Genomic DNA, 7,206 nt, shown 5'->3' on the forward strand with positions numbered 1-7,206 from the left:
TGTAAACATTTACAGAGATACATATTCCACCTATTCGCCTATTTATAAAGTGATAAATCAATGGAATGTCAATGCCAGACTTTCTCAGTTGGTGTTCATCACTTCATGTAATTTGCATAGTGATTATGACCAATGAAACGTTTTATGAAGTTTTTGTATAACTAAAAAAACCCCAATAGATATGTCTCATGCTTTGCCAGATTTTGAAGGGCGGGATTAACCATTTCTGATCGAATGATTTTTAATTAAGTCAGCTTATAATTGAATGAGAATATTTAAAGTTATTAGTCCACTAACAACAATGTGAAGTCTTTACATATAAATTTTTTACAAAGATATGGGCGTACCCGAGCGAGATCCCCTCATACGGGCCAACAGCTCTATGCGGTCTTACCAAACGGGTGAGAGCAGTGGGCGAAGACAAATCGGTATCTGTACGACATCGTTCGACAACCGTTACGACGGCGATGACGTTCGACGCGACGACCCGAGCTTGGGACACAACAGAGAAGGTACATCAAACGGGAGAACCTCTGCGCTGAGCAACCAAGTTAATGGCGGTGGTCCTACCGCGAGGGATGATATCACACAGGTAACCGCACCAGGAGACGATGAACCATCGGATGGCGGTATGCGCGGTAGTGGCAGACGTCGACGCGAGACAAAAAGTGGCGGGAAGTGGCCGTGGTTTCTGTGGCTGAGCTTGAAGTACCTGGGTCTCTTCTGGAGTCGGTCTGTGGTGGAGAAGCGATGTTGTCAGGACTGCTACCAAAAGAAGTTGAAGGAAGCTGATCTAATGGCTCGACATGGCTCTGGTACACAGGTAACCATCTCCCACAGGGACAGTCTAAACATGAGAAGATTTGCACAGACTAAATTGTGTCAACAATTCAGCCCTTACGTTTTACCACTTGGATGTAAAACGTGCGCTAAGGCATTAATGTTACAATTTTTGTTAAGGCGCTAAGCATTTGTCGTCATCCATGCTTCTGTTTTTACCAGTTTATAGTATCTATAGAACTGTCGCAAGTATTGTCTTCCCAGTAAAAAGTGTTTGCAAATATTTTACGTTCATACGCTCAGTTACGAGATGATACCATGCAAAATGATAAATTTGAACAACCATACACATAGGTCAAAAGAACAAAATAAACATCAAAGTTTTATGACAACCTGCGTCGAACGGTGATCACAAGGGGAAATTCGTTCGAGTTCAATTCGATTGAAAAAGAAATACAGATCATTTAAATCAGTTACATGATATCAACTAATTACTTATATTCTTTGTGTCAGGGTGCAATGTTCTGTTTAATCGCTCCCCGAAGATAATCCATGCGATGCATTATTCTACACCAGAGCTATCGAATACGGCAAGTTACATTAAATTAAACGGGGATGTATACCAAATTATGTGGATTGAGTAAATGCAGCAATGAATTAGTAGAACACATCAATATAGTTTGAGGAAAATCGGGCAAACCGTTCAAAATTAATGACTTATCTTTTCTATAGTTTAGGTGCCGCCATCGCTGCTGATGGACGAGAAGACTACAGCAGTTCATGACTTTACTGTAGGATAACGATGTAAAGAAAATATAAAGAGAACTCAACAAAATGATTTTTATTCTTCTAGCATAATGAAAGAGTACTTGACATGCCTCTTTCGGAAAGCAGGGGGAATATTACCTCTATCATAATATGCCAAGAGCAAGTCAAAGACATGCCTATAATATACTTTTGAAGAAAAATGAAATTTTGTCAAATTATGTTTAAGTCTTCTTTATATTGTTGTCCTTCAGTGATGTCACAAATTGTTACTGTCTTTCCATCCAGCGATGGCAGCACCGCACCAAAACTTTAAAATTCGAAGGGAATTGAATGGATTGTCCAATTTCCCTCAAACTTTACTGAGGTGTTCTACTGATATTGCTGCATTCACTCAGTTCACACATATATTTTGGTGTAATTATCTATACCTTTTAAAGAAATGCAGTGAACGCTGGAAGCTCAAATTCTTACGAAAATGTGAATATTTCCAATCTTTTCAACATTTATAGTCATGAAGCATGTGCAGCTGTGCCAATTCCCATTACGCACTGGATGACAACTCATATCATGAAAGTGACGGAAAAACATCATTTTCACAGGATCTGTATTTTTAAGCGGGATGATGAAAGAAAAAATGTCGATTTATTCCTTTCCTTGATGAAAGTGATATGCGTTAGTCAAAACCAGAGCACTTTCTTCGCAAACAGCTCTTGACGCTATTTTTCTATGTCATGTTTATCGCAGTTACTCGCGGCTTTACGACGTCATGGTCAGTCCTATTTGCGACCCCCGGAGATCGGCATCGACACCGATATCGACACCATTTTGCAAGCTGAGAACCCGTCCGATGGCATGAGGGTTGCAAATGGGCTGCTGAAGAAGACGTCGAGAAGCAACATTAATAATAGTGATGTTGACGACGACGAGGGGTACTCTGTGACGGACAAAAGCGAGGCCGACACAGCGGGTGACGATGATGATGGAAGGAAAGGTCGATGTCGAGTTTGCGACGCACTGTGGTGGGACGGTAAAGGCCAGTATCGCACGTACAGCGACAAGGATATCGGTGAGGAAAGCTTGTTTGTTAAATCAAGTTTCAGATTTGCCCCTAGTGGACATTAGTCGTTTATTCGAGCCAAACCCGATACGTTTTTTATCATGGCATAGTAAAACATTGAATAATCGGTACTTATTTACATCCATGAGAACCTCCAATTTGTTGGTCAGTTACTCTAGCGTGTAATCTGGGATTCTACATTCTGTTGGACAAAGACCTTGTGTGATGTAGGAAATTTTGCGGACGATATGAAAATAAGTCAATGGCGGGAATGCAGAGCCTGGGTATATCATGTCCTGTTTCCTTAATTTCTCTTTCTTTGTACATTTTTTTTTCTCATTTTCCACGATGGTATATATTATTTTCTGTTTTTGAGTGGGCCATATGGAAGAGCACTGATCAATAAATGGGCTTCACAAGAGAATAAATTTCCTCTTTTCTGTTAGGTCTCCGCGCATGGAATCACCGTGGCAGTGGAGTCCTGTCTGTGCTCCTGCTCTGCTTGTACCTCTCCCTTGTCCTGTACGATGCCCTTTTCTATGCCCGTATGTACTGGGGAAGGAAGAAGGACCTGCTACGATACATCAGTTACATGTCCTATCTCATTTTTGGCGGTAGCGTCCCGTTTCTCTGCCTCTTCACGCTCATCCAGAACATTACGAACATAACACGTTTCGCCAATTGGCCCCACGCCCTTGACAGTCGGTACATTGTGCGTCGGCTGCAGTATCTCGACCTCACCGAGCGCGGGCTGCCGAACAAGCTCTTCCTAGTTGCCTGCGTCGGTTACCCAACGTTCACCGCGATCTACCGCCTCCTCTTCTACGCAGTCGTTCTCAACTCAACGAGCCTCTCTCTCCACAGCTACCTGGCTATCATCACCTGTCTGTGTGTGCTGACACTGTACGGCGTGTTCTCCTACATCATATACCTGCTGAGGATCTCCTTCGAGCCCCAGCTGAGACTCGATGTCAGCTTCGTTCGCCAACACGTCGACCACCTTGACATGTGCAGAGCAAAAGCTTGCCTCGACGGTCCAGGACTTCAAGACCCTGCGACAGCTGACCAATGGGTGGATGGTGATGGTGTTTGGAGTGCTCACCTGGTCTCTAGCCACTCAGGTGAGGATCCGATGTCTTTTATACTGACCGTTAATCAGCTCTAACTTCTTCTTCTTCGGGGTGAGGAATTAGACCCACATACAACACTCCCCCCCCCCACACACACACATACACACACACACTACAACTATAAACGTTCCTCAGCCGATGCAATGATCGTTCTCAGACAATTTCATTAATGATTAGGAGCTGTTTGTTATTTTTCTGCACCTTCATTTTTTACTTATCAAATTGACAGTTTTAATTAATTCATTCATTCTCATTAGCGCCATATCACTAGATTACTTATAAAGATGTGCTTCAAACCATCAGTTTGCATAAGGCACAAATATGCATGGGTGACAGTGACACACAAAGACATCTCTTTTATTTCCGAAAATGAAAAGAAAGGAAAAGACATTTATCCGCATGTCTTCTGATAGAATGTATTTGTGCATGGTGTTCTGTATTGGGTATGTACTCATTATGTGCAGTTGTACAACTGCGATCATTACGTGATGTGTTGTTATTATTCCGAAGGTTTGTAATTCCGCAAATGATACTGTTCGTTATTCCGAAGGTTAGTTAATCCAAAAATGAAAATTAACGGTTTTCTCTTCTAAGGTTCGTTAATCCGAAAATGAATAAAAGGTTCGTTATTCCGAAGGTTTATTAATCCGAAAACGAATCAAAGATCTTAATTCGAAGTCGCGTAAGTATAGGCACTTTTGAGCCTCTTTTTTCTTTTATTTCCAGATTAACGAACCTCATTTCATTTGCGGGCTAACGAACCTGCAAAAAGGACGAACCTTATTTTATTTTGGATTAACAAGCCTTCGGAATAATGAACCTTGTTTTCATTTCAGATTAACGAGCCTTCGACATAGCGAGCCTTTATTTCATTTTCGGACTAAACGAACCTTCGAAATAACGCCACAAAATTAATGTTCGGATTATTTGGAGCAGCGAATCCTATTTCATTTTCTGATCAAAGAACTTCTATAGGTATACGGAATTTGTATGTATGCTTTTGAACATCTGACCCTCGGAATAACGAACCTTTTTTTTTTTAATTTTCGGATTAACGAACCGTCCTGAATAACTAGCATGTATCACGTGTTTTATACAGTTGTCTTATAGTAGTGCGGTGTGCTATTGCACTTAAAATGCAATGTTGATTGGTCATCATTGTTTATGTTACTATTGTCAAAATTAAGAATTGCGTAACTGTGGTCATTATAGTGTGATGTTTTCGTCTCGTAAGTGGTAGTCATGCAAGATCGTATTGTGATTACATTTTTTTTTTTAGTATGAAAGTAATACGATATTGTGTACCTTGCTGTAGGTTATTAACCAAAGAGTTTTGTTAATGCAGGTAGGTGCAACATTGTGTTTCGGTAGTCAAAATGTGATTGTCTTCTATTCTGTCCATAATGCGACGTTGCGTTACTGAAACTGAAACTGAAATTCAATTTCCGTAGTCACAATGGTATTTTGCGTTGCACAGGTCATGCTTCAGTGTTGTGTCAATATTGCCTTGTTATATTGACATGTCTTTGTTTTTAAAGTACAGTACAGTATTTGGTCACCGAGATCATTGTGCAATATTGCGTTCCTCCTTGTTTCAGGTGACTTGGAACTACATGCTGTTCAGCCACGAGTGCAAGCTGAACTGGGGCATTCAGATGTACATCAACGGCCTTATGGCTCTGGAGAATCTCATGTTCTTCTGCCTGCCTTGCTTCGCCATAGGTGGCGCAAGCATCAACTTTATCTGGGTGCGATTTTCGATATCGTCTGCTGGAGCTGCGGGCGCGCCCGCCACGAGCGATTTTGGTATCGCCTGCTCCAGTTTCCTCAGGGAGCAAGATCCAGTCGAGTGCTCAATGCGGATCACGATGCTTTTCACCCTGATCGGTCTTTTTCGTCGCCCTGCAGTTTGGGGATCAGAATCTTTATTATTACACCCCCGGCAATTCGACGGATAGCCCCTCCTCTGACGGCAGTTACGTGTGTTTTCACAACATTAAATCCTAGCACGGACACATGAGTGATTGTTTTACAATGTTCAAGAGTCAATTACCCATTTCTGTCTTGGTCTGAAGCTGGAAATGTTGCCTCCCATCCAAACCTCTGTCAAGAAGTATGCATTTGGTTTGATTTACTGATGTTGAACCTCTGGAAAAGATTGAACAGATAGACAAAACAGCTTATCCCTATGATAATGCGCCGTTTTTAGCTTGTTGTTTGTTGTGGTTTTTTTTATATGTGCCAAAATCAAATTCTTGTTCATATAGCCATGAATATTAGCAAACCAAGCATGTGTAACAAAAAAAAAATGACTTGCTTTCTCAGAACAAGTAGTGTTGTATTCAAAACATGGGCTAACACTTCCTCTCGTTGCTTAAATCTTTCCTTATAATTCATCTTGTGACCCGGAAGTCGTAGAGAAGCTGATCAGTAGTCATCAACCGGCTCTCTTTCACAGAAAAATTAAAGGGATGGTACAGTATTGGTGGAGCCGAGGATTTGGCTTTTAACTTTTTGCGAGATACCAAGAAATCACTTATGAAATAGTACTGAGCATGCCATTCTAAGAGGAATGCAAAAGTTTATTTGATGAAAATCGGTTTTTGGAATGGCTGAGACATCCAAAAAAACAATGTAAAACATAGCGATCGTAATGAAATGTGGGTCCCACATTTTATTCGTATTGCTCTGTTTTGGGTATCTCAGCCATTTCATTACCAATTTTTCATCAAATAAACATTGAATTCCTCTTGGAATTACGTGCTCTTTCATATTTCATAAGAGGTTTCTCATTATCTCACTCAAAAATGTTAAAAAACTGAAGTTAGGTCTCAACCAAAAACTATACAGGTCCTTTAAAGCATCTAACTATTATACTTCCTTCATTACTGGTATAACTCCACAGATTCACAGAAATTATACCACTATGAAAAATAAGACATCTTGGAATCTGCTCTTAACTTCTCTTGTCAATATTAAAGGAACGGGAGAAGAGATGAAAACCTGCTTCCCAACAAAAACAAACGAAAGAAAACAGAAATCGAGGTATAAAAAAAAAAAAAAAGAAGGAGGAGAAGTTTCTTCCGGAGAAAGGGGAGGAGAATGTTTGTTTCTCACTTTTCATCGAGCGGCTTTGTGCATAATTACAATGTATTTATAATGAAATTGTTTTCGCTGATTGGTCTACATAATGATATTGTCATGTGACCAAACATGTGTATATTAATACATTTTTATTGCTAAGTTAAAGATAAAAGACGATTGAGAAAGGACATGTCAAACTGTGACGTCATATTTATGGTATAGTGTGTATACTATACCATGAATATGACTTAATATTTATGGTATATTCATCGATAGTCATTGTAGACCATCGTGTAACATCACGTCCACTGCGCGCGGTACGCTGATCGTCTGTGCAACAGTTTATACACGCAAGTGAACAAGTAACCAAAACTACTGCGATGACAT

The 7,206-nt window shown here is 40.4% G+C and overlaps 1 pseudogene; it reads left to right on the plus strand.

Annotated features, from left to right (window-relative positions):
* The first annotated feature begins 337 nt into the window (after nt 1–337).
* Nucleotides 338–5,742, plus strand: LOC139724682 (uncharacterized; annotated as a pseudogene).
* Nucleotides 5,743–7,206: the final 1,464 nt, after the last annotated feature.

The sequence above is a fragment of the Diadema antillarum genome, unplaced genomic scaffold (assembly GCF_040938485.1).
Source record: "Diadema antillarum isolate AM-2024a unplaced genomic scaffold, OU_Dant_1.0 scf00000226, whole genome shotgun sequence".
Classification (NCBI taxonomy): domain Eukaryota; kingdom Metazoa; phylum Echinodermata; class Echinoidea; order Diadematoida; family Diadematidae; genus Diadema; species Diadema antillarum.